The sequence below is a fragment of the Equus quagga genome, chromosome 2 (genome assembly GCF_021613505.1).
Source record: "Equus quagga isolate Etosha38 chromosome 2, UCLA_HA_Equagga_1.0, whole genome shotgun sequence".
In the NCBI taxonomy this organism is placed as follows: Eukaryota; Metazoa; Chordata; class Mammalia; order Perissodactyla; family Equidae; genus Equus; species Equus quagga.
Window position 1 is genome coordinate 162549600 of NC_060268.1, and position 26217 is coordinate 162575816.

Below are 26217 nucleotides of genomic sequence, written 5' to 3' on the forward strand. Positions count from 1 at the left end.
GAGAAAGTGGACTAGAGCTGTAATCTAGTTCCTGGTTTCGTGGGCAGGAGGCATTTATGAGGCAGAGGCCCTGAGCACACTGCATGCTGTACCATCACTTCCAAATTCTGCACCCCCATTCCCTGCAACAGAAAGAATATTTTAGCATTTTTATATAATTTATACATGAACAAAAGTTCATACAATTACCTAAATGACCCTAACATTTTTAGTTGAAGCTGTTACTATTAATAATAGAAGTTTATCCATTCAATGATTAAGCTGCAGTTTTTACGGAATTGATTAAACTCAATGCTTAATTAGGATCTCCATTAGCCACAGTGCTAACTTAACATTAAAAGTCATAGCCCTGGGCCACCAGTCAAAGCGCTCACGGTCAGTCACACATTCTCTTTTCCTTGCTTAGTTATACACCTGTTCTTTTTATCTGTCTCTCACTGGCTTTCATATCAAGACCCATTTCCAAGCCTAGATTCTTCTCCATGATCCTATCAAGGAAAATGACTGTGAAAAAGCAGTGTGAGAGGAAAGGAAGCAATTAAAGGACAGTCATCCATTCTAGTTCTTTCGTTTATTTCATCAAACTTGAATAAATAAATCCTTCACTTCACGAGGATTCAGGACAATCGGGAAATGAGGAGCCTGACAATTGCTTTTACAATTGTTCCTATAAGCTTGCTTTATTTAACATGAAAGCTCTCCTCACTGGGAATAAACAATTATGTCAAATAATCATTTGTGGGAACAGAAGCACATCTGTGGTATTTCAACAAGATGATTAGGGTTTACAGCAGGCCTGGTTCCCTTTCTTGTTTTGATCAACTAAGTCGATGAGGTCCACCTCATCTAGGGACAGAGCCTCAAAGATTGGCCCAAGAAATGCAATTAAACTTAATTAATTCAAGTATTCTTACTCTCCTACTATTCAAAGAACCAGCCAACTTATCTCCTCAACCAGATGGTGAGCTCAAGGGAAAGAGTGATAGCATATTTCTTTATATCTCCATCAATACATGCTTAAATCAAATCAAGGACTCAAAAAAGAATTGTAGGACCTACCTTAAAAAAATAAAATAGAACTGAGCTAGTTTGTCATGGGAACCGGGAACAAAGAAGCCCAAATTGCAAATCCCTGTCCATGTGTTTCTGGAAGTCTCAGGCTCCAGGCAAAGCCTGCAGCTCATTCCTTCAGCCCTGACCCCATCAGATGTAACCAAGTTGTTTTCCAGGCAACCAGATAGGATATATGTGAATTTTTTTTCCACTCTGACAGAATGATAAAATTATTTTAGTCTGCTGAAAAGAAGTGAGTCACAGATACTTTCATGTTAGAGTACGTTTTTCAAAATTTAAAAATCACTTTTAAAAGTGATCCTCTTTCCCATACTATTTTGCACATGATGTCACTGAGTAGGTATGGTTAGTACCACAAAATTAAGCCTAACTAATGAAATTAAAATAAAATAGTACAAAGTATATTATTGTATCAACTAACATCATCTCACACACCATGGTGGTGCATGTACCACACTGGAAGAACACTGAGCTTCATGATTTCCACAGGCCTTTGGCTCTAAATTATCACCTCTCAGTAAGAATTCAGCCTAATAGACTAATTCAGGTAAAATGGCTGCTCCAATGTGGCAAGCATTTCTGGGAATCTGGTTAACCAGACACTCCGTCCTGGGGTTCCAGAGATAAGGTCTGATGACAGAAGAGCTGAAAAGCCTATGGAAGCACTCTCAGCCACCACAGGAGGGTGGGGGGTATAGAGCTGGCCATAGAGGAGATACAGAATTTGAGGATGACCTCACTGGTGGAATAGATGGCCTTTTCTGCCTTTCCCTTAGGAAAATAGTGCATCAGGCTTTAAAATCACTTAATAATGACTTATAAAGACCACCTGCACTTTGTATATATGGCAGTCAGATGAAGTCAATCAATAGGGAGCAGTATAGAACTGCGCTATTCAATATGTTGCTAGCCAATGACTACATATGGCTATTAATATTTAAATTTAAACAAGATTAAATCAAACTAAAAATGAAATTCCTCTGTTGCACTAGCCACATTTCAAAGACCAATAGCCACATGTATCTAGGAGCTACTGTGCAGGAGAGAACAGAGGTATATTTCCATCACTGCAGAAAGTTCTACTTGAAAGGACTGTTCTATCGTCTTACTGATGAAGAGTCTTGAGAGGAGCCATGTACTGGGAGAGAATAAAGTCATGTAAGACGCTTTAGTCCAGCTGAAATCATATTCATGCTCATGCGGACACACACACACTTATACATATGACCTCCGTATCCCAAGGTCTCTATCTTTATGACAATCAAAGTAAATCTAAAGGAAAGGTCATGCCTCATTTTCTCCCTCCCCACTCCTTTCCTCAAGTCTTGATCCCCTACTTGTGTTTCTATTATCCAAAACTTGTGTGTCAGAGTCAGATATGCTCCAAGTAAGGAACTGACAGCAATAAGCATACAGATTGTTTGGGAAATATCAATAAAAAGTTTCCTTGCCTACAACCTTTTGCTCCTTCCTACTTCACCTAAAATCAACCATGCTAGTAAGTCTGAGAGTAAGACTAGGCAGACCACTAACCCCACCCAAAAGTCTGAAAAATGGAGTCTATAGCCAATCAACACTAAATGTAAAATATCCATTGAGTATTTGGATTATCATAAATACATTTGGGTTCCCATTACCAGCTTCATTGGCTTCAAGATACCTGGGGCCCTTAGAGGGGAAGGCACTGTGCCAGTGGAACACCAAGTTCCCTCCACTAAAAGATGAGGAAACTCAGGCTAACTTGGTTCTCAGCTGTGTGCTAAGGAATCTTAAAATGATTTAATGGATTCTGTCAGGAAATTAAAAAAAGGTCTATGTACTTTACTAAGGATGACTGCACAGTGAATTGGATCTTTTGATCCCAATCAAGGAAATTTTTAACCAACAAATGAAGGAAATTGCCAACAAGTGAACTCAGTAACTCAGACTTTCTGGCCACTCAGACAATATTATGGCAGCAAGACTGGGTTTCAACAGAAGGATAAGTGTGCTGTGTCCAGTCTCTCATGGAAAGCAGGTAATCACCCAAGCTCCATTGACAAGAGATTTCCTACACTTGAGACACAGGGAATACTGAATGCTTTAAGCATTTACTGCAGTTTGAGCCCCTCTGTATTTTATGTATGCATGTATTTACTACCTCCCAGGAATAAGCTTATGTGCCACCAAGCAGCTATTGTACGCTGAGTATCACCAACAGAATTTTAAAGTGGGTTATTAACCGAAAGAGCTAACTTTTATTGACTTACTATATCCTAGGCATTGTGCTAAATGCTTTATTTGGATATCTCATTTAATCTTTGTAATCACCCTCGATGCAGATACTATTTTTTGCCCCATTTTACAACCCAGAGAACTGAAGCTTAGAAATACTAAGCAGTTAGTCCAGAATCGTATTGTTATTAAGAGGGAGAGCCAGGACTTCAACCCAGCCTGTCTGATTCTTGAGGCTGTACTTTTATATACTGACCCATAAAGTTATACTTGTTGATAACAGCCTAGCTTAAATGGATATTTTTGTCTAAATTGTCCAGTGTAGAGAGGAATGAAGTTAGTAATTTGTTAATAAGCAACACTCCTCTCTTTTTAGAAGCTAATCAGAGGGAGGTGATTCTGAGGAGAAAATGTAGAATGTTGAACAAGTGTTCTTTTTGTTTCATCAACATGTTGAAGAGGGTCAGTGATTCTGGTTACATGTGGCCTCAAATTCCCTGACCCACCAGACTAGGAGGTGACCCCATAAGCTGCCTAGCATGCTTAACTCAGAGATTCAACGTTTCTCCCTGAGCAGCTTCACCCTATCAGGTTACTTCCTTCAAATTACTATAATAATACAAATTATAATAATACTGTCAGTTTATTTCTTACATAAAGATCTGTGAAGATTACAATGCTGAGAGATATCATTTGATTTAATATGTACAACCACTGCCCCTTATTTACATATATAACCTAGTTGACTAAAGAGAGCACCATTCAGGAAATAACATAAAAATGGATGTGAACCAACTTGGCATAACGCACTCCATCATGTACTTCAATTTGGCCTGATTGACCATAAGGTGGTAAAAAACATCCATGTTCCCCTTCTTTAAAAGCAGAAACCCATTGAATAATTGTGGAGAACCCGCATCACAGCCTAAATAACCAAATTCTGCTATAAATGAATCGATATATATATTTATATTTGTCTATCTACATATAGATTATATATTTAGTGTATATATATTTATATACACACATAATACAAAGAAAATGCTCAAGATAAGCTTTAGTTTGGGGTTGAGGGCCACATAATATTTAGAAAATGAACTAAGATTGGTACAGTTGTTTCCAAAACTCTCTCTTCTCTAATCAAAAAATCCTTCCTAAACAAAAGCTTAGTAGCTCCTTCTGCTGGCACTTCTGGAAGTGAAAAAACAAATGATCTTGCTGCTTTGCAGACATTTCTCTATCTGGATGTGTATGTATCTATCCACATGTATCGTATAATTATCGATCTCCTATGCTATGCCAGATATTTCTTTTAGTACCTGGAATACATTGATATGGACAATGCAAACTCTGATACCTGTCTTGATGGAGCGTAAGTTTACAACTTTTTGCTTATTTTTTAGCTTGATTGTAGTGGGTACTTACTCCACGTCAATAAACATATTTCTCCATATTGCTGCACATAAAGCTATCACATGCAGGACAAGTTCATCGGTTGTTTATCTATGTGAAAGTCAATTTTTCACCTTGTTTTAAATGAAAGCCACCCTGAATTTTAAATTTGAGGAATTCCTGTGAATAGATATGTTATTAACATTTGGGAACCATTGTTCCCTAACTGTACTAGGGCAACATTGTGTGTGAAATATTATGTGTTATTATTGTTACACTAAAGGTATAGATCACATGTCATCTCCGTACCTAGTGTACTTTACTTAAATGTTGTGGGTGCTCAGTATCTGGAGACTAAAAACTGATCCACTGATTTATACCTGGATGGCACAATATAACATGTTAACGTTATAGAACGAAACTGAGGCCAAGAAAGACTGATGTGCTATGATTCCATGCTAATCTGTATGTAGAGCCAGAACTAGACCCTGCGGCTCCTGTCTCACAGTAGAAAACTGTTTATTCTAATAAAAATGAGTATCAACTAAATACCTACTATGTATTAGCACTTTAGACATATCTCACGTCATCTTAAAATATTTAGCAAGTCACACGGGCAAAACCCACATATTTCAAATTATGAAATCAAAGTACACAAAAGTCAAGTAACTTATTGATGACTACATAGCTAGTAAGAAGGAAATCTGACATTCAATACAAGATCTGTGTACTACCAAATCTTATGCTTCATCCAAAGCAGTGTCCTGCTTTCTTTGACACATTCCACTTCATTTATGAATATTGCCAGAGCATGGAAAAGGAAAAAAATATGGTCTCGCTAAAGAAAACTGATCCTTCCTTCTTATAAGAAAAAACCAAAAAGATGAAAAGACCGTATCAAAAAGCATCGAGTCAAATGTAGATTTCCACCCTCTCCAGAGAATCAAATTCACTGCAATCAGAATTCATTGTAAACTCTGAGAAGGACTCTAATCCAGAAGAATGGCAGGTCTGTTAAATGGTCTGCTGAATAACCTGAACGATCGCAGGTTACCTTGTGCTCCAAGAATCACCAGGTGCAGATTCCATCACTATAAATGAAGAGATGGGTGGGTGAAAGAACCACTCAATCACCACTTCAGGTAAAGAAAGTAATGTGGCAGGCACTTGTGCTTTCTTTTCCACAGGGAGATGGAGTATCTGAACCAAAGACATATTTTGCTCCTACCATCCAGTGGAATCTACCCAAGATTTAATTATTTAAAATACAAATTCTTCCAAGTCCATTTTCTTTTTGTTTTTTAATTTTTATTTTTAAAGATTTTCCCTGAGCTAATATCTGTTGCTAATCTTCCTTTTTTCTTATTCTTCTTCTTCTCCCAAATCCCCCCAGCACATAGTTGTATATTCTAGTTGCAGGTCCCTCTGGTTCTGCTATGTGGGATGCTGCCTCAGCATGGCTTGATGAGAGGTGATAGGTCTGCGCCAAGGATCTAAACTGGTGAAACCCTGGGCCGTCAAAGCAGAGCACCTGAACTTAACCATTAGGCCATGGGGCTGGCCCCTTCAAAATCCCTTTTCCTCCATCCTATATTAAAAAGGCAAGACATTCTCTAGGCTTTGGTAACAGATCAATTGGATTTCCTGTAACTGTTTGGCTCTTTACCTCCTCTATCTCCTTGGCCAAGTCACAGAGCTTTTCTAAGCCTCAGCTCTTTCTTCTATGTAATGGGAATTATAACACCTATGACACAGGTGGCTGAAAATTTAAATGAGGTCATTCATGTAGAGTAGCTAAAAGATTAAAGCAAAAATTGGCCCACGTTGGGCACTCAGTTGAATGGGAAAAAATTGGGTTGAAGATGTCAATTCAAAGAAGGGGTACATGAAAAATAACCAAACAGTCATGCTTTCTCATATAGACAACACTAAGAATAGAATATTATTATTAGGAGTCAAGAAAACTATCTGAGATGATTCTCTTTGGTGACCATAAAGGCATTGCCAGTGAAAAACGTTGAAATTAACCCTAGCACAAAAATGTGAGAAAGATATACTGAGACACTAATGATTGCCACCTACCTAATAAGAATTTTGAAAAGATTAATGAGCTATTGATGGTGTGGCACTTTCCAACTCCTAGAAGTAAGGATATACTAAATATACACACACACACACGCGTGCATCAGCACACTAAGTATCACTGTATACAATTGAATCCAGACACAGCACAGTCTGCCTGAGTAGGCAGAAGCAAACAGTCTTGCTCATGAGAGAGACTGAATACACACTGCCTTTCAGGCCAAAAGATTCCACACACGTTCTCCTAATCCTATCAACAGTTCCCAATGGTCCAACTAAGCCCAAAGAATAAGGAAGTCACAGTACACCCAACACATTACTTGACAAAACTGTGGTCAGTCTACCTATAAAGGAACAGGACAGAAAATGGAAGGAGGCAAGACTACCATCCAGAATTTCTGACAAAAATGTTGGGCAGCTTATCATCACTATACATGTGCATCTCTAATGTTACTGAAATCAGTAGTTCTTAGCGAAGCCTTTCAAATTTGAAGTCTAGGCAGATTCAGTGGGTGTGTGATAACTTGGCCCTAAAGATGTTGGGAGATTTACTTAATAAGAGAGGAAATCTAAATGTGAAATCATAACAGCTAAGCAGGTCCTCAGGATTGGGGTTAGTGGAGGGAAGAGAAGTGCTGTACCATACGTGTGAACAGGATTTTGCAGTATCATTGGATTTTTACTCATTTGAGGGTGTGTGCTTCTCAGTAAACCAATCAGGGTAGACATTATCCCTCTTTACAGAAAAAACTTCAGGCGACGATTATAAGCAAATTGCCAAGCTCACACATACAACAAATAAGCTGAACTCGAATTTACTTTGATTTTCATTTTGTCAAGTTGCTTTCAAAGAAGTCTTATTCACAAACCCAATTAAATATATATATATATATATATATATATATATATATACACACACACATATAAATCATATAATTACTCCTAAACCTGGACCAGATCAGGAAGACTGAGGAAATTGCACATCTTTGTTTTTCAAGACCTGGGTAATATCTGTTTTCTCCCTTCTCAACTTGTATGTAAATACTGAAAAAGTCACCTGCACGTGTGTGTGAGGAGGGGCAAGTTTTGAGGAGAGGTATTTTTTGGTGAATGGTTATCTTTATAAAGAGCTGTTAATAGGTTATGGTACTCAAATAGTTAGAAATCACCACTTCTGCATTTACTGCATTCTCCTAGACTTCTCTGCCTGCCACTTTATAAATTGTAACTCCAATAAGCCCCACTATACTTATAAGCAACCAGGGATGGGCAAAGATGGTAGAAATTGAGCCAGTTCTTAAGTGGTATTATTGATTAGCCAAAGATATACTCTTCTCACTCTTTCCAAGATCTTTCAAGAGATGAACTAGATGAAAGAAGTTCAATACTTGAGTGATATTTTACAATTTAAACAATATAATTTGCCAGTCCTTTGCTTCTTGGTCTGATGATAACTACATGCTTATTTTTAAAGCTTCCCTTTAAAGTCAGAAGCTTTGAGTTATTTAAAGCAGAGAGAAAGTTATTCAATTAGTCTGGTAAGATTCAAGTTCAAATTGGGAGGATTAGTTATAGTGGTCGTGACATGAGAACTACAACAGTTAAGGTAGGAAGTGAGGGCAAAGTCTTCAGTACCTGAAGAGAAAGAATTTTTGCTTCATTTATTTGATTAATCCATTGTTGAGAACCACTATAAAATCACAGCCCATGTAATGAAAGCTGAATAGTAGGAGAAATACTAAGGATGTTGTCAAGATATAAACTTCAGTAATAAATGCCTTATCATGATTTACCTCAACACAGTCTATATCTGCATCCCAAGAGAATACATAACTTGTACACTATTATTTTTAAATGCCTATGACTTTTATTATTAAAAATATAGAACTAAGCACAACCTACTAATGAGTACGTCTCTGGGAAGGTCTCTGGCAATTAAATTACATTTGTAAATGTTATGAAAGGTAGTAGGCTGGATAATCATTGCATATGACAAACAATAAATTTCCCAATTTGACTGAGTTTCCAATTTTTTATTTTTAGTCATCCTTAGTTTTCATGCTCTCTTGCCTGCTGTATGACAGTCTGGAGATCTTTTTATATTTTTAAATGGTCTTGAGCTTTTGCCATCAAAGTTATTTCCTTACTCTTTGGGCAAGTTAATTTCCGAGTTTTGTTTAAACTAGAACAGCTCTCTCAGGTTCCAGACATGCAGAATTTTCTGGAAAATCTAAAACATTCCTGGGAATAGGCAAAATCACTGTCTTTCACTCTTAACTATGTGCTTTGTTTCCAGCAGAAGACTGCCCTCAAACCGGTGTCAGCCTCCTGTAATCTAGCAATTTCTTTTCTCCCTCCTTAAAGGGGAGGTTAAGTATTTTTTTTGTGCTCTTTACTAGAGGAGCACAGGCATCGGGAGAGAACAAGGGTTGTTGTTACTGGGATATCTGATCTACCTCGGACTGGTCACAGCTCAAAGGATGGAAAGCCCCGGCTCTATACACACACATACATACTGGGTCTGTTAGAAGATGCTGGAATGTCCCGTCGCAAAACATACATTGACAAATTCTCTAAAACAAAACAAAACCAAAAAACAAGGAATACACTAAGGGCATATATTGCAGATTATCTAAAAATGTAACTCTTCCACCATCAAATCCCAGACACTGTAACTTGATCCCTTCCCCCTCAAGATTAGTCTAGTGACATGGGTATTTCAGAGAAAGACCACAGTGGTAAAGTGCTATTTTCAAGGGTACATACCGTAGACATGATCCATCACTGCTTGATCATATGCTTCAGGTAGTGCTTATTAGGTTTTTCCATTGTAAAATTACTCTCTCCACCCCTTTTTCATACTGTGCTCTTTGGCAAGAAGTCACTAGGTGAACAACACAAGTGAGAAATGGGAAATCATGCTCCCATCCTCTAGGGCAGAGTATCTGCCGAAATTATCCCAAATTTGTCTGCATTGGAGATTTATCTTTTTCCTCTTAAACATTTATTTGTATCAGGATGGACTCTTGGATATATATTTTATACTTTAGTTTATAAATAAATGTTACTTTATTTTGTTACTTAAATTTTTCCAGCTTTGACCATTGGGAGCTCTTTCATTTGACTATGTCCATTTGACATATTTCCATCACTGGTAGTTTTTCTTTAAGCACTTTTTGTCTCTATTCAATACTCCAGTTTATTTCTTGCATCAGTATGAGAATCAGCCAGTTTCTCAGGGATTTCTGGCTCTTTTATTGGAGAATGTATTAGAAATCAAGATCTGGGTGTTAGGTGTTCTCCTTGCTACTGGAGTCTTCTTTCTTTAGGCCCTCTCAGCTGACAAAACAAGGATTTATATTTGTGCATACTAACCCATGTATACACGTATCTATAAATATTTTTGTATGTAACCATATATATTTATATTAAACTAAAGATGCTTCCTATTGATGTCTCTAACTCTAATCCACAATCATATGTATTATTCCAGCCTTCTCCCATACTTATCTATAATTCATATTCCAACAGTGAGAAACCTGGCTCCCATTATCTGTCATCCATTTACGTAGATGTTCAATTTCAGTCTACATATATAGCAGTCTCAGAGTTGTTACTCATACTACCGTGAGAAACAACCTTTTTTTTGAGGAAGATTAGCCCTGAGCTAACATCTGCTGCCACTCCTCCTCTTTTTGCTGAGGAAGACTGGCCTTGAGCTCACATCCATGCCCATCTTCCTCTACATTGTATGTGGGACACCTAGCACATCATGGCTTGCCAAGTGGTGCCATGTCTGCACCTGGGATCCGAACCGGCAGACTCCAGGCCATTGAAGTGGAACATGCGCACTTAACCACTGTGCCACTGGGCTGGCCCTGAGAAACATCCTTATCAACTAGATTGCAGTGTTTATGTGCAATTTCCTTTTCCTTTGGTATGACAGATTCCATTCATTTCCAACAATGCCATATATATAGTTTATATTTGGTCCTATAACCATCGTTCTAAATATGGTCATTTCCAACAATGCCATGTATATATATCCTTAACATTATAAAGTTATGTAAGAGAAGAAACTGCATAAGAAAAAAAATGAAAAGACTACACATATATACTATAATTAAAATTGATCTATTGGCATCTTTAGCTACTTTTACACATTTCATAAATGCTAATTGAAATATTCTTAGCTACAAATCCTCTCTCAGTTGAGAAGTTTGGATTCATCTTTATTGTTAACTTGACAGCAGAGACCCAGATCAGACCATAGAAATAGTGGCCTCAATCATGGTGTTTTCTCATGTTACCAAGGCAATGTGAGAGGACTTAGCTTCAAGTTTAAGGTTCTCAGGGACCTCATAAGCTCAGTTACAGTTAAACACAACAAACTGAGAATTTAATACAAGCTAAGTACTTCAAAGATTAGGATATAAATGGGTAAGAACAATTCCTGTGCATACGGTACCTACAATCTACTGAAATGGGACGGTGTCACAGAAATCAAAATAGGTAAAGCTTCAAAACAAGTAAAAGATTTGAAGGAGGCATAGGAGAAAAAGAAGTCAGTCATTTGAGAGAGAGTAATCAGGAAATGCCCAATGGGATAGTAGTATTCAGAAGATAAACATCAAAAATTGTGTTAGTTTCAATTCTACGAGATGATGACAGAAAGCTCGAGTTGTATTTGTATTCAATAGCATGGTATATCTGATAAACAATTAGACTACTTCTTCAGTTTAATTTGGTATACATGAAATAGAAGTAATAAGTCCAGAGACTTATTAGAATACTTTGCGTATTTAAAGAGTTATCTATAAATAAATGGTTAGTCAAAACTTTAGTTCTTATAATCCATGCAATGATGATTAATATGCAACCATATAAAGCTGCCTCCTACATCATATGATATTGTAGAAAAAACTATGAGTTCAGTGCTCCACTGACATATCAATATCATTAAAAACCCTAGAAAGTAAGTAAACAGGCTTTTATTACTTTGCAAAACTAAATGCTGTTGACCCAGAATCAATGTCTTGTTCAGGTATTTGCAGGAATTTGAGTAGCCCTATCATGGTCACCTGGATAATAATTGGCAACTATTCAGGCTGAGAAGCTGGTGAATCCAGGTAGCAATGGCACTCACCACCAGGGTCTCCTCTAAGGCTCACGTTCTCCCTGAACATGTGAACTAACCACAAAGATACACAATGAACTCTCAAATGTCTGATCACTTATGGAAATTATTTCCTCATCATTTGGTCCCCATTATTTGCACAGCAAAGGTATTATCTTCGAGGGCCTGAGGGCCAATACATTAGGCTGGGTTGCAGAATATCTATTTAGAGCTGATTTGCAGTGAACTTTATGAATAGATGTGTCAATTTTGCAGTGGCTGGCACAGAGAAAGCTATCAGTAAATGAGAACAATACCTCTACTCACTTTTTGACTCCTCTTACCATGGGCTCTGCTGCCTTTATTCATTTCTTCCATGAAGTCAGCAATCTATAGCCATGAGTCAGTGTGCCCTGTTGCCTGTTTTATATTATAACATGGCCGTGTTCATTGATTCAGGTATTGCTTACGGCTGCTTGCATATTAGAAAGGCAGAGTTAAGTAGTTGTAACAAATACTGTATGGCCTGCAAAGCCTAAAATGTCTATTATCTAGTAATTTATAGAAAAATTTTGCTGAACTCTGCTTTATTATCATGGTGTTCAACAACTTCCCATTGGTTTGGCTTGATGATTTGACTAAGAATTGTCACACAATATTATGAACTCCATGATGACAGAAAACATTTTTTTTTTAACCCTTATTACTTTATCTCCACTTCCTATCACAGGACCTGGAATACAATTAGAAAGTTTCATAAATCATTTTCAGTAAAGACACAACTATTAAAAATCTACAAACAGTTTGATAACTGTGGATATTGTGAGAAAGAGAAAAAAATATTTGTAGGAGAAAAAGGAAGCAGCAGAGACAATATGATTTAAAGAGAAAACAAAAAGAAAAAAAAGCAAGCAAACAGTTTCAGTAATCCTTGAAGGAAAGGCTCCTGACATGTTCCAATTTAAGCCATGCCTATGACTGACTAGGTATTCATTATTTCCCAGGAATCGAGAATTTATTGATGTAGTCAGCCCTTTCATTGAGACACCAAAACAGTAGGGAAGTTGCTAAGAACTTGGTGAAATTCATCTAAAAATATTTTATTCATTTAACAAATAGGTTCTTAGAAAGATCCTTTTATGAGGTAGCTATATTCTGTAAGGAACAGCAGGAATGGAGAGAAATGATACAGCCAAAAGATATAATATGTTCAAATGGCTGTTGGAAAGTGTTACAGCTTAGAATTATTTCTGCCTCCTAAAAAGTGTGTAGAAAACAACACTTTTCAGAAAACTAAAAAATCTCCTGATAAGGGATTTAAGGAAAGGTTTGCTTGCGCTAACTTTGATCACTGGAAAGCAACAATTTGAGTGTCTGTAGCCACAATTTACTAAACAGTTGAGAAATATGTGTCATCTATCTTAGACATGGCATTGTAAATATTTCATGGCTTTACAGTTTTACTATGATTACAAGTGTAGTGTTAGCATACAGCTTAATAATGTTTTAAAGCAGCAAAGTAAAAATACTCACCTCAGCCAATAGCTAATTCTCTCTCTCATACAATAGGATCAAGACTAAGCCATCCTTATGACATTAGAATAGCCAGAGTCTTGGTCCCCTGGTCTCCCAATGCCATAAAAAAATGGCATAAAGTTCTCAGCTCATGAGACAAATTAGTTTTTATATTAGATAATAATAAACCACTACTCAGTATTTTAAATAGCTTAAGTTGTGTAAGCATTGGACTCAGTGAAATAAAAAAATCATACTTAACAAATACATTTATCCTCTTACTCTTTAATACATTCTTTCATTCCCAACCATACCTAATTCTTTAGAATATCATTTGGGGTCTCCTGGCCTTGTGGTAACCCAGATAAAATTGCAGTATGTGCTATATGAAGAGGAATGTAGAGGGTTAGAGAAAGCCAGATCATTGACGGCCCTGAAAGCAGAGATAAAGATCTGCCATTTATTCTGTGGTCCAAAGAGAAATTACCCAGATATACTGTAACATAAAGTCTTTTCCTTAACCCCTGACATCAAAGTTAAAGCAACCTTTATTCTAAGAGGGAGCTACAGAAGGATACATGCAGGTGGGTTCAAAGCCCCTTCGTAGGATCTCTTGGTCTATAAGAACTAAGTTAAATGTGTTCCCCATAGGAGAGCAGAATCAACAACTGCATGAAAATGAGAAGTCACACACACATTCCAGGCTGTGTGGTAAGAATCATGTTCTTTGTAGAAATGAAGAGGTGTGAGGGATGGACATGTTTTCTCCAGTGCTTGACTATACATGTCATCCTGGACAGGTGACAGAAAAGCATGGAGATTAAGGATGTGAGCTTGGAATAAAAACTTCTCTGGTTTGCATCCCATCCCTCTTCTTACTCACTGCATGTACTTAACCTCCCTCTGCCTCAGTTTCCTTGTTTACAAGAGGATTTCACAAGATGGGAGTGGGATTCAAGATGACCCATGCAGCACACTTAGCCGCTTAGCTCAGGTCTCTACACATAATAAACCCTCAAGTCTTATTATGAATGTACAATTGCTGGTTAGCATCTCAGTATTAACAGTTTTCATTGACCCTCTGGGAGTGGGAATCAAAAGTGTCCTCCGAAAGCGAGAAGTCTGTAGAGGGGGTGTAGCTCTGGGGCTAATGAGGAATTCCTGTAGGCCAGAAGGCCAGATGCTTTCTGCATTTGCACAGAGTTACCACTGACTGCTTGTGACAAGATAATGCTTCCTGACACTTGTGACACACAGGAACCTTGCTCTTCCAGGCAGGACTATCTGTACTCATTTCCACAGATTTTATGAAGTGCATCTAGTACATGGTGGTGATGATCTTCCTGTCATTTTTAACTTAATGACTAAAAATCTACATGGATAAAAATGCCAGGTTAAATTCACTTGAACACAGCCACCTTAGGAAGGGTTATAGCCAACTCGCTCCTGGAAATGATTCTGCATTTCACCCAAACAGCCAGCACATGACCTTATACTTCAGCTGTTCCAAGGAACGGAGGATAATGTTGACAGGCAGTCCTCGCTGGGCTGTGTCCATGGCACCCTGGACCATCTGAAAGATACAAACCTGAATCACTCATCAGCTTCTCAAGATGGAGGGGAGGGGAGCACATCACAGGCATCTCAGTCTAGCAAATGAGGCCTAGACAAATGAGGTCACTGAACTACTACAGTTAAAATCCAAAACAGAGGAACTATTGCTAAAATGGGATACACGGTACAAAAAATAGACATCAAATATATGACGGCTCAAACTAAATCAACATTTCATATTCACATAACAGTAATGGGCTACTAAACAGTTTAGTGGCCAGAATCTCCTCCACACAGTCATTTAGAAGTCCGGGATGATAGAGGTGCCGCCATTTTCAACAAGTGGCTTTCAGGATTTTCTTAGTGGTTTTCTGGATTCCTACTAGGCTCAGAATGATAAGTGTATGGAGGACCATGCTTCAGAAGGTATTTTGTGGCCCAATTCCAAAAGTCTTTCACATTACTTTGCTCACATTCCACTGTCGGGTACTGTGTTAAATGGCCACATCCAACTAAAAGAGAGGACTTGAAATGGAGTAATGTGCTCAAGGAGATAAGTACAACTAGTATTATGCTAGTGTTTTTTGATAAAGTAGCAGAGCAATGTCTTTTCCAGTAAGACTTTTCTCCATATTGGAAGGTGAAGCTATAGCTGGAGCTTATGCTTAATCATTACTGTGTCACTTAAAATAATTCACTTCACCTTCCTGGGCCTCCATTTTCTCACCCACAAAATGGTGATGAATACAAGCCTGATCACTAGGGTTATTATCAAAGTTAAATGAGATACAGTGCTTGGTGCTTAAGACACTTGATAAATAATATGTATTATGAGAGGCACATGAGCACAGAATCCATGTCAGAGTCTTATTTCAATCTTGGAGAAAAACATTTTCTTTACTCGTAATCCACTCAAAGATTTATATTACTTTACTGTCTCCACAAGCTACATTAATGCATATGTATGTCATAGTTGGAATAAGTTCTTAGACATAATTCATTTTGAACATCCTTTTTCCAACCCCCAAGGAAAAATCTCCTCCACCTAAGAATCACTATTTAAGTGCACTAATTTGTCACCTGCAATTCAGAATAACCTGACCTTTGCAAATTAAACCAGAATATAAGTATACCAATGTCTACATTTAGGGTAGTCCTGCTATATTAACAGCAAAGAATATTGCATTTTGGTCTGCTTTTAAAACAATAAACAGGTTCAAAGTTTTTGAAATGAATGGTTATTATCAGCTCCCAAAAATTCAGGAGAAAGCAATATATCTTCTTCATTTTTTCATGCTTTTGCTCAAACTTCTTACCTAGTGGTTAGCAAAAAATACGTAATCATCATCTCGTCAACGTATTAGTCAAAATTCTTCAGAGAAACAGAATAGGATATATATATACAGAGAGAGATTTATTATAAGGAATTGGCTCATGAGATTATGGGGGCTAGCAAGTCCCAGGATCTGCAGGGTGAGTTGGCCATCTGGAGATCCAAGAGAGCTGACGGTTTAGTCCAACCTGAGCATGAAGGACTGAGAAGCAGGCAAGCCAATGGTGTTGTCCAAAGAGTGGCAGGCTTGAGACCCAGAGAAGCTGATGTTTCAATTTGAATCCGAGGGCAGGAAAAATCCAATGCTCCAATTTGAAGGCAGTCCTGCAGGAAGACTTCTCTTACTTGAGGGAAGGTGAACCTTTTGATTCCGTTCAAACCTTCAAATAATTGGATGAGACCCACCCACATTAGGAAGGGTGATCTGCTTTGCTCAGTCTACCTATTTAAATGATAATTTCTCCTAAAGACATCCTCAGGGAAACACCCAGATAAAAGTTTGACCAAGTATCTGTGTACCTTGTAACCCAGTCAAGTTGACCTCCGAAATTAACTATTACAATCACCAACATCGTCACTATAGTGATGGTAATAAAATACTATCAGAATATATCTTCCAAGACACACTGTTTTGGGTAATATCTGTAATTTATTGATTTAACAACAAGAGAAGACATACTTACTTTCTCATTTACAAATACATGGTATCTTTTTACAAAAACATTCTGCGCGTATGGCTTAGATGTCAAAATATTGCATAAATTTTACCTGGCTTGTTTATAGATATGGGATTTAGGAAGCTCAAATCCAAGCCACTTCCACCTGATCTCTTACTGAAGGTCAAAACCAGGAGAAGGGAAGAAGACTTGTTTCACTAAATCTTTTCTAAAATATAAGTCAATTTGCACCTTTATTTTAGTAGTCAATCCTATTTCATATGTTAGACTACTTATTACTCCGCAAAAGTCACATTTATATAATTTGGCAGAAGATAAACTGTCTAGTGCTGGCTCCCACTGCGCTACTTTAAAACAGGATGGGAGACCAAATTACAAAAGTTGTCAGTTCCCATGGACTTGTTTTCATTTTTTATGAAATAGTGAGGGTTTATTATGCATCAAGCCTTTCTCTAGTGTGAGGTTGCAGGAATGAACAAGACAGAAAGATAATCCTCCTGATCTCTGACAAATAAAAATGGCAAGCAATAGGATATATTGGAGAATATGAGGAAGCCATTTGGTGTAAACCTAATTGGGCCTGACCTTGTCTTTCCAAAAGGGCCTGACCTTGGCTCTTGAGCATGCATTGTATATCTGCTTTAGATATTCCCTATGGCAAGAACAAAGGCTCTTGAGGTAAAGCTGCAACTTCCCTCCCCCTCCCAATGTTGGCATTCCCTTAAGGGTTAAGCATCTTTCCTTAGGCTAGGAACTGATTGCTGCGATCACCTGCTTGAGACAATAGACTTGCCTCCTGCTATGCCCCCCAAGATAGCAGACCCACTACCTGTTGTGTCCGTCAAGCGCTGTGCCAACAGGGCAGTCTTGTGACTATTGTGGGAGGGACATTTCAATCATATGTGAAACCTCCTGTTTGGGGGTATATAACCACTCTGTATACCTCACTTCTTTGGTGCCCTTTCTTCCTTCGGGAAGAAAGGCCCTGGGCCACGGTCTTCAGATTTCAGCTCAGAATAAACTCTCCCAAATTTTCATTTACAGATTGGTTATGGATTATTTTCGTTGACATCTCATAGAGCTTACGTTATAATCAGATACATGTGATTACTCAGCATTACTGTGTTACTTAGCATTGAGTGAACATGCCCACCCCAGTCCTGAGTTCCATGCATGCTTGTGATTCTCAACCATTTTTTAACATTCAATTCCAATAGCACTTATGAGTTACTCTTCTTGGGATGACATAGCAAAATACCATAGACTTCTTAAACAACAGATATTTATTTCTCACAGGCTCTGGAGGATGGGAAATCCAAGATGACAGTCCCTGCAAGGTAGGTTACATCCTGAGGTCTCTTCCCTTGGCTTGTAGGTGGCCATGATGATACTCTGAGTTCACATGACCTCTTCTTTGTGCACATGTGAGGAGAAAGAGCAAGCTCTCTAGTCTCTTCTTGTAAGGGCACTAATTGCACCACGAAGATCCATCTTCATGAGCTTAGCTAACCCTAATTACCTCCCAAAGGCCTCATCTCTAAATACTATCACATCTGATGCTAGGGATTCAACATATAAATTTAGAGGGGAAATAAACATTCAGTCCATAACAACTTCATTCATGAACTATTTCCTGATGCCTCTGGAAAGAAATTACAATCTCCCTGCAAAACATTTCTCTTATGTTCATAGTTAATTTTTACCAAAGATATTGTAAATTTCTTGCAGTAGGATTATAATAATTATTTCTGACTACTATACAGAGCCCAGCAGAGACACACACACATACTGGATATTCTACAAATATTTACTGAATGAATGGATTTCAAAAAAATCTCTCAGCAGATTCATCTTTAGGTCATTAGGAATTCCATATCGTCTATCCCGAGTTATAGAAAGTTTCCTCAGATTGGCATTAACGTCAAACGTACTTTCCCCAAAAAACGAGGCTGTCATGATTTCTACTTGAATTGCATAGTTTTCACTGACTTTCAAATTATAAAAGATATGCTTGCCTCTTCTTCACTTTTTCCTACCTAGTATTGTGTACCAAGATACCATCTTAGACCGAAAAAAATCTTAAGACCACCCTTCTCAGTAGTTCTGAAACCTAAATATCTATGACCAGGCACTGTCCTCCAGGGATTATGATTATTTTGTTAAACGTAGGCATCATTTTAACAATTAGCAGATTATTCTAATATACAGCCAGGTTTGAGAATCAAGAATCTATAGCAGTTTCCTTGAAATATATACATCAAAAACTCATTATCTGCTACAGTGGAGAAACTCAAGTCTAGAGATGTCAAGTGATTTAAATGGTGGGGGATGTCACCCAGATGATCTAAGTAGTTGACCAAGTTTCCTGGCTCATATTGCTTTTAACCATTTAGTGCATTCTTTCTTCTCTCATTAACAAGTAATGACATACCCGGTTAATGCTTTCTAAGGGCCCCACACACACACACTCACCACCTCCCAAGAGAACAAATAAATGTTCTCCCAAACTTTCTGCACGGCTTTCATTAAATATTCTTTGATTTGGTTTGAGGAACAGCATTTGTTTCCATGACAAAACTTAACCATATTTCACAGCACAGATGCACTCACTGGTCCAGACTCTAAACAAGCTGGCCATAATCCCAATCCCAGTGTAAACCTCATGGAAATGTTCTACGAGGACAAACCTGTACTAGATTTTCTTCCTCTCAAGGTTGTTACAAGGATTAAATAATAGAATACATATAAAATCTTAAAAATGCATCATAAGCATTATGCTGATCATTGTTCAATAGCAACAATCACTTTATTATAAGGTGTATAAGTATTTTTACTTTTCCTATGATGATGATCAGTGATGTATTTCAACTCTGATTGACAGCAATGTAGATGCACAATGTCAAAGTGAGGAAGAAAATCACTTTCACTTAAAGGCTTTGAGGAACTATTCTGGGGACTTTGAATTTAGAGTTTCACTTAATTTTCACATTGATGTAGTATGCTTTATTTTCTCTAGTTTATAGCTGAAAATATAAGTGTAGGTAAGTTAAATGACATAACTCATATATCATGGATCTGGGTTTTAAGCACCAAAATAGGTCTCCTCAATGTTTATATGCTTTTTTCCATACCAGACTCTCATTTTTGTTACAATATTTTGCATAAGAGATCAGATTAAATGCATGGGCATCTAATTGTTAATAGGAAATTAGGCTATCGTTGTTGCAAATCTGACCTTTGAGGTCTACATGACAAATGGCAACAAGCATGATCTATAACAATATGAACATTTCTCGTGTTCTAGATACATGAGTATTCACATTTGTAGCACAAACTAAGTCAGTCACTTAGGGCTGTTATAACAAAAATGCTATAGACTGGGTGGCTTAAACAACAATCATTTATTTCTCACAGTTATGGAATCTAGGAAGACCAAGATCAAGGAACCAGCAGATTTTATGTCTGGTAAGGACGCTCTTTCAGTTTGCAGTAGGCTGCCTTCTTGCTGTATCCTTTCATAGCTGAAAGACTATCTCCCTCATGTCTAGTCTTATAAGTGCATTAATCCCATTCTTGAAGGCTCCACTCTCAGGACCTAATTACCTCCCACAGGTCCCACCTCTAAATACCATCACATTGGAGATTGGAGCTTAAACATATGAATTTTGGGGGGACACAAACGTTCAGTCCATAGCATAAACCTTCTGTATAAACCAGATCGGCCGTGTAGTCTCTTTGCTTCAGATCATGCTGCCCTCACTACCTGCAATGCTAACTTTCCTCCTCTGGCTGTGTGAATATTCCTCAGACCGAAGGCCCCACTCAAGTGCCATTTCTCCTTCAAAGTGGGCTGTATAGACTTCTTTTTTCCTCTCTCTGAATTTCTCTTTCAAGGCTGGTTTGAAACATAGGGCCATGAATTTTAGTGTCTTTTATCAGATCTCCTTCGACCGAAACATGTATCACTGAAAATATCTTAAGGGAGGAGAATGTAATGGAAGGACGAAAGCATACTTCTGGAACCCAAAGACAAGTCACAAAGCTGGCCTTAGGAGGAAATTGGACCAGGATCTGGAACACTTCAGAAGCCATAGATGCCTCTCTGTCTCTTTTCCCTTTCTCTTTTCCCTCTCTTTCTTCTCCCCGCACTACCCCCTCCCCCCAATTCTTCCCTCGCCTCTGCTCTCCTCTCCCTCCTCTTCCCTTTCTCCCTCTTTCTTTCTCTCTAGGGGCTCATCTCTGCTGAAAGGGTCAATGGAGATCTGGTTTCAGCGGTGCCAAGTGACAGTCCACCGCTACGTAAGGAGGATTGAACCAGATCTTTTAAATTTATCTGACTATTGCTCTTCAGGTAACTGCCTTTTGCCATCACCACACTGACATATATGCGCATATACTGTCCATTTTCATTGTTTCATGGCTATTCAATTCCATGCGGCAAAACTGTCAGTGTAAGGTTTATATTTCAAGTTCTAAAATCCAATCTGAAGTGAATACACTTAAAATCAATCACCTCTTTGTAAGTTTCTTTGCTTTTCTACAATATACTACAAAGAGGTCTCTTTATATAGAGAGCCACTGGCTAAACTGAAGGAAAGAGAGGAGAGAGAAAGAGAGTGGGAGAGAGGGGTAAGTAAAAACGCAGTCTTGTTAGCTGTGCCTATTTAGAATAGGAGAGAGGCAAAACTTGTCTGCACCAATGGTGCTGTCATCTACTGGTTGCCTGAAGGAACTCAAGGGTCAGTTTGGAAGGCTTTAAGGGTTTATCCAAAGTGTTTTTTTCCCTTTTGTTATGTTAAGGAGGTGCAATCACCTACCACCTTGAACCAGACCAAGCCTCACCACAAGAGCTATGCCTATGACCTTTGCCTTGTTTTTAATGCTAAGATCTCTCCAGGAGGAGCTTAGGCCTTATTACCATAACCTGCTGTGTGTGTGGAAGCATGTTTTCCAACTGATCCTGCACAAGGGAATATCTCCCTCTCCCTTTTGAATATTCATTCCCCATCCCAAATAAAAGGTCCCTGTTTCTCTTTGTTTGGGGATGACTTTGGAAATGAATCTACATGGGCTCCTATTTGCTGCAAGTATACTTTACTTTGTGAGACAACTTACTTCTGGTGGAGAGTCTGATTTAACTCACCAGAAGGTGAATCCATTTTGGTTTCAGTAACAGTGCCAAGAGAAGACCCGTGAGAGCTCAGCTATACCAACTCAAACCCAATCACCCTCCCACTCCAAAACCATCTTAAATAAATCCACAATATACGTAATAAAAATGTCCTTAATATTCAGATACAGTTTCAAAACAAGTTTTTAGCTTCCACTTCCAAGATCATCCAAAATAAGACCACTGACTCTAAACAAGAGACTGTATACTCTCACCAGACTCGGAAATATGATAAAAGGTCTGAGCTGATGAGCTAATTATTGCTCAAAGGCAACTCACTCATACATTTACACCAAAGGAATCTGGTCCCAACAGTGATAATTGTAAATTGACCATCCTTCTTTATTTTAGCCCTGGCTTAGTATGCATATGATCAGAGCAAATTGGCTGGTTCTCCTTTCAAATTAGAGAGAGGAGCAGAGAGAGAAATTGCCAAACAAAACCAGACTTTAGAGGACAGTCTCTTACAGCTTACAGGGAATCATGAAGTTCATTAAGCTTAAATGCCCAACACAATACTTGAAACCCATGGTAAATTGGTGTACTTCTGCTTCAATTACATTTGATTATTCTTGTGATATGAATTCCATGATTACAGCTGTTGCAATTTGCTATTGGAGAGATACTTCTGCCTCCAAAAAGTGTGACTTGGAATTAAGAATATCCCAGATGATTTGTTCTGAGCTCACATTTGAGGGAGAGCAGTTGGTTTGGTGCCACTCTATTAAAGAAATTCAAAGCAGTGTGATAGGTGATGCGGGGTCGGTGAGCCAAGGAGTTGAAAGAAAGATTTCTTAGACTCTTAAGATCTGGCAGTAGTGCTCTTTTATTTAGAGAGTAGAATAGCATGGGGACAGGGCCCATGGGCAGGCAGAGCCGCTGCTGTTGCCCCCGCTGGCATGGGGACAGGACCCATGGGCAGGCAGAGCTGGTGCGTGGGGACAGGACCCACGGGCAGTCAGAGCTCCTGCTGCTGGCCCGAGTTGAGGGTTAGGGCTAATTTTATAAGGCATGGGTATGTGAATCATCTCTTTACAAGACAAAGGAAAGAACATGAAAAAAAGTTAAAATGGTATCAGTCGCGTTGGGTGATCCCATGACTTTTAGACAAGAATCAAATCGGATTAAGTAAAGGTTAGAAAGGTTAGACGCCACCACCCTAAACCAGTTACATGAGATTGCCAGACAGCAACCAACTGAGGTTCTTGCCTCCCCCATTAAGAATTTCTAGGGATAAGGTCATCTCTCTTCTTCTTCCTGGGACAGAGAGGGAGGCACCTTTTACAGATAGAGATTTACCTTACAAATGTAAATGTGTCCCAACAAGGGCAAGTTCCATTCCCCAGAGCCTCCTTCCCTGTCCCAGTTTATCGAAAGCAATCAGCCCAAAACAATCCCGATGCCAAAGAGACATATCCTGGGGTGGCCAATTTCGGGTCCCTACAAGGTCACCGCCTCTTCCTTCACAAACGCAAACGTCTCTCAGAAGGGCAAGCAAAATTCCAGTCCTCGGAGCCTGCTTCTCATCTGTAGTTTTAAAAGTAACCAGCCTAAAATCCTCATCAATAGGCAGAGCCCAGAGATTTGCAAGTGGAGAAAAGGAATGCTGTGGAAATAGTAATAAACTTGAACCCAAGGTCTACTGTGGAATAGTTGCATGACCTTGGAAAAGATGTGTCACCCTCCCATGAAGTTATATGAAAACACAATATTACAAACTACTGAGTGCTGACATACTTTTGTACAAACGGTCCCTTTTCCTAAGAATTTCCTCCTCCTTCTTGACAATGTTTTCTGAGTAAATTTATCTTTTTCCTTTACATTTCAACTCAAGCATTACCTCAAAAGTATACACTGTCTCTTGACTTCCCCTATTAGAGTTGACTACAAACATAACATCCTAAATAATAATGGCAACTTCTAACATTCATTAGTACCCTGCATGTAAAATGGTATAGTGTCAGTGGAATCTATATATCACATTTTAATTTAATTATTAGTCCACATGTCTGAATGTCCTACTAGATGCAAGTTTCTTACATACAAGAATTGTGTTGCTCAAATCTATACATGCAATATGTATATGTGCAATATACAGCACAGTGATAACACATAGTAGATACTCAATATTATATTTCTATCAGAGTAAAAGGAGTACAGTGAGTATAGTGAGTATAAAGGTGCTTGTGCCCTCCATTTCATATAACTGTTATAAGTTCTTAAAATGATATCTATGAAAGTTTTGTGATAATTCTAACATGCAATACAAATGTTAGAATTTATTATAATCTCCCAACCAGAATAATCAAATCTACATGAAAATTCACATGGCTTCTCATTAAATCTTTGTGGCATCTATGTGCTGTTTATTAAAACAACAGGAACACATGTTCTGAAAATCTTTAATTCAGCTGATGAATAGAAAAACTTATTTTATCCTAAGTTGAACAGTGAAAAGAGTGACCATATTTGGTTTTGGTAGGATGTAGGGTGTGGAGTGTAGAAAGATGAATAAAATGCTTTGAATCAAAATATACTTTTAAAATATATTTACATTGTTTACTCTGGATAAATTTGTGTTTTACGTAACTGAAATCCAGACTCTTCACCCTTTCCTGAAAAGGTTCAGCCCTACTCTCCTCTCAGAGCTCCACTCGCACAGCTTGCCTTCAGTCACCACACCTATCAAAGAAAAGATCTCCTGCTTTCTGATCTTGCTTCTACTGTTATAAGATACATCAACAAAGGTGAAGGTAGCATCCAGCTGCCTCCTTCATAATGGTGCAGGAGAACATAAGGCATCAGGAAAATCAGAGAAAAGGGGGTTGGTTGGGGGTGGGGAGCACAGGGAGAAAAAGCCTCTGCTACTGCAGCCCCAGAGCCAGGACACCTATGGTCATCATGCCTTACTACCCTTGCAAGCCTCAGAGACTTGGGACAGACTTTTTTCTACCATGCTCCACACGAACACACAGATGAAGAAAAAGGAGAGTACACACTGCCAAAAAGAAAACAGATGAAATCCTCAGGACATGTAGATAAGGGATCCAGTCTTAGCACTGGTCTTCCAAGGATTGACTGACGATTGTCACAATATCAATCACCAAATATTTACAAAAATGACTCATTTCCAGAGTTTTATTTCTGTCATTTGTTAAAGATATATTTTGTAGGAATAGACATAGAACTAGAAAAAGACAACTATTTTCTTTGGTGAGTATAAGCTCCCTGAGAGGAGAGATGGAAGGATCATTTACTTGTGTAAATAAGTTCTGTACCCTAGAATAGAACTTGGCACATAGTAGGGCATCGATAAATATTTGTTGAATAAAAATCAGTGAATGTATACCATTAAGAGGAAGACCATCATTAACTCAGAGACCAATTTCTCCCAGTAAAGAGCATCCCAAGAATCTATTTCTATCCGAAGGGTCAGGCTAGAGCAGATGGGGTCAGGCAGACTCCTCTCTCTGAGTTCTACCCAGTAACTCCAGTGTTGATCTTCAACCCCAGTGTGGATCAGAAGGACCCTGGAGTTGCAGAAGGTAGAATCTTTCTCTGGCTCTGTCATTCCCATCTACATGGCTCAAGTTTTCTTGGGTTTGAATAGGGTTCCACTTTCCTAACCTCAAAAGCACGAGGAGGCAAGCAGCTCACTCAGTGATTCTCAAACATCACTCCTTGGCGTATATCTGATGGCAGGGAAGAACCATGGCAAATGTCTGCAGGCTGCTGGCACAGACTTAAGTTAAGTATGGCAGTCAGTAGAGTTCTTCTGACATATTAACTTTTACTTATCCAAATCAGGCAAATTTCTTGTGGGATATTGTAATACATAAGTATTTGTTTAATATCAAATAATTCTTATATACAAAATGTCTAAAAGCACACACATCCTCCTTGAGGCTGAGAGATATAAAGTCTCCTAGCTTGCTGCTTCATGTCTAGAATGTTGGGAAGCTCAGTGCTAAATCATCCCTCAAATCTCTTCCAGATCCTAAATTTCATGATTTTGCTTAACAAATTTGAATCAAATAACTTCTCTAATTTTTCCTTCAAACAGATGGATATTTCCTTCTCCTATCTTGAT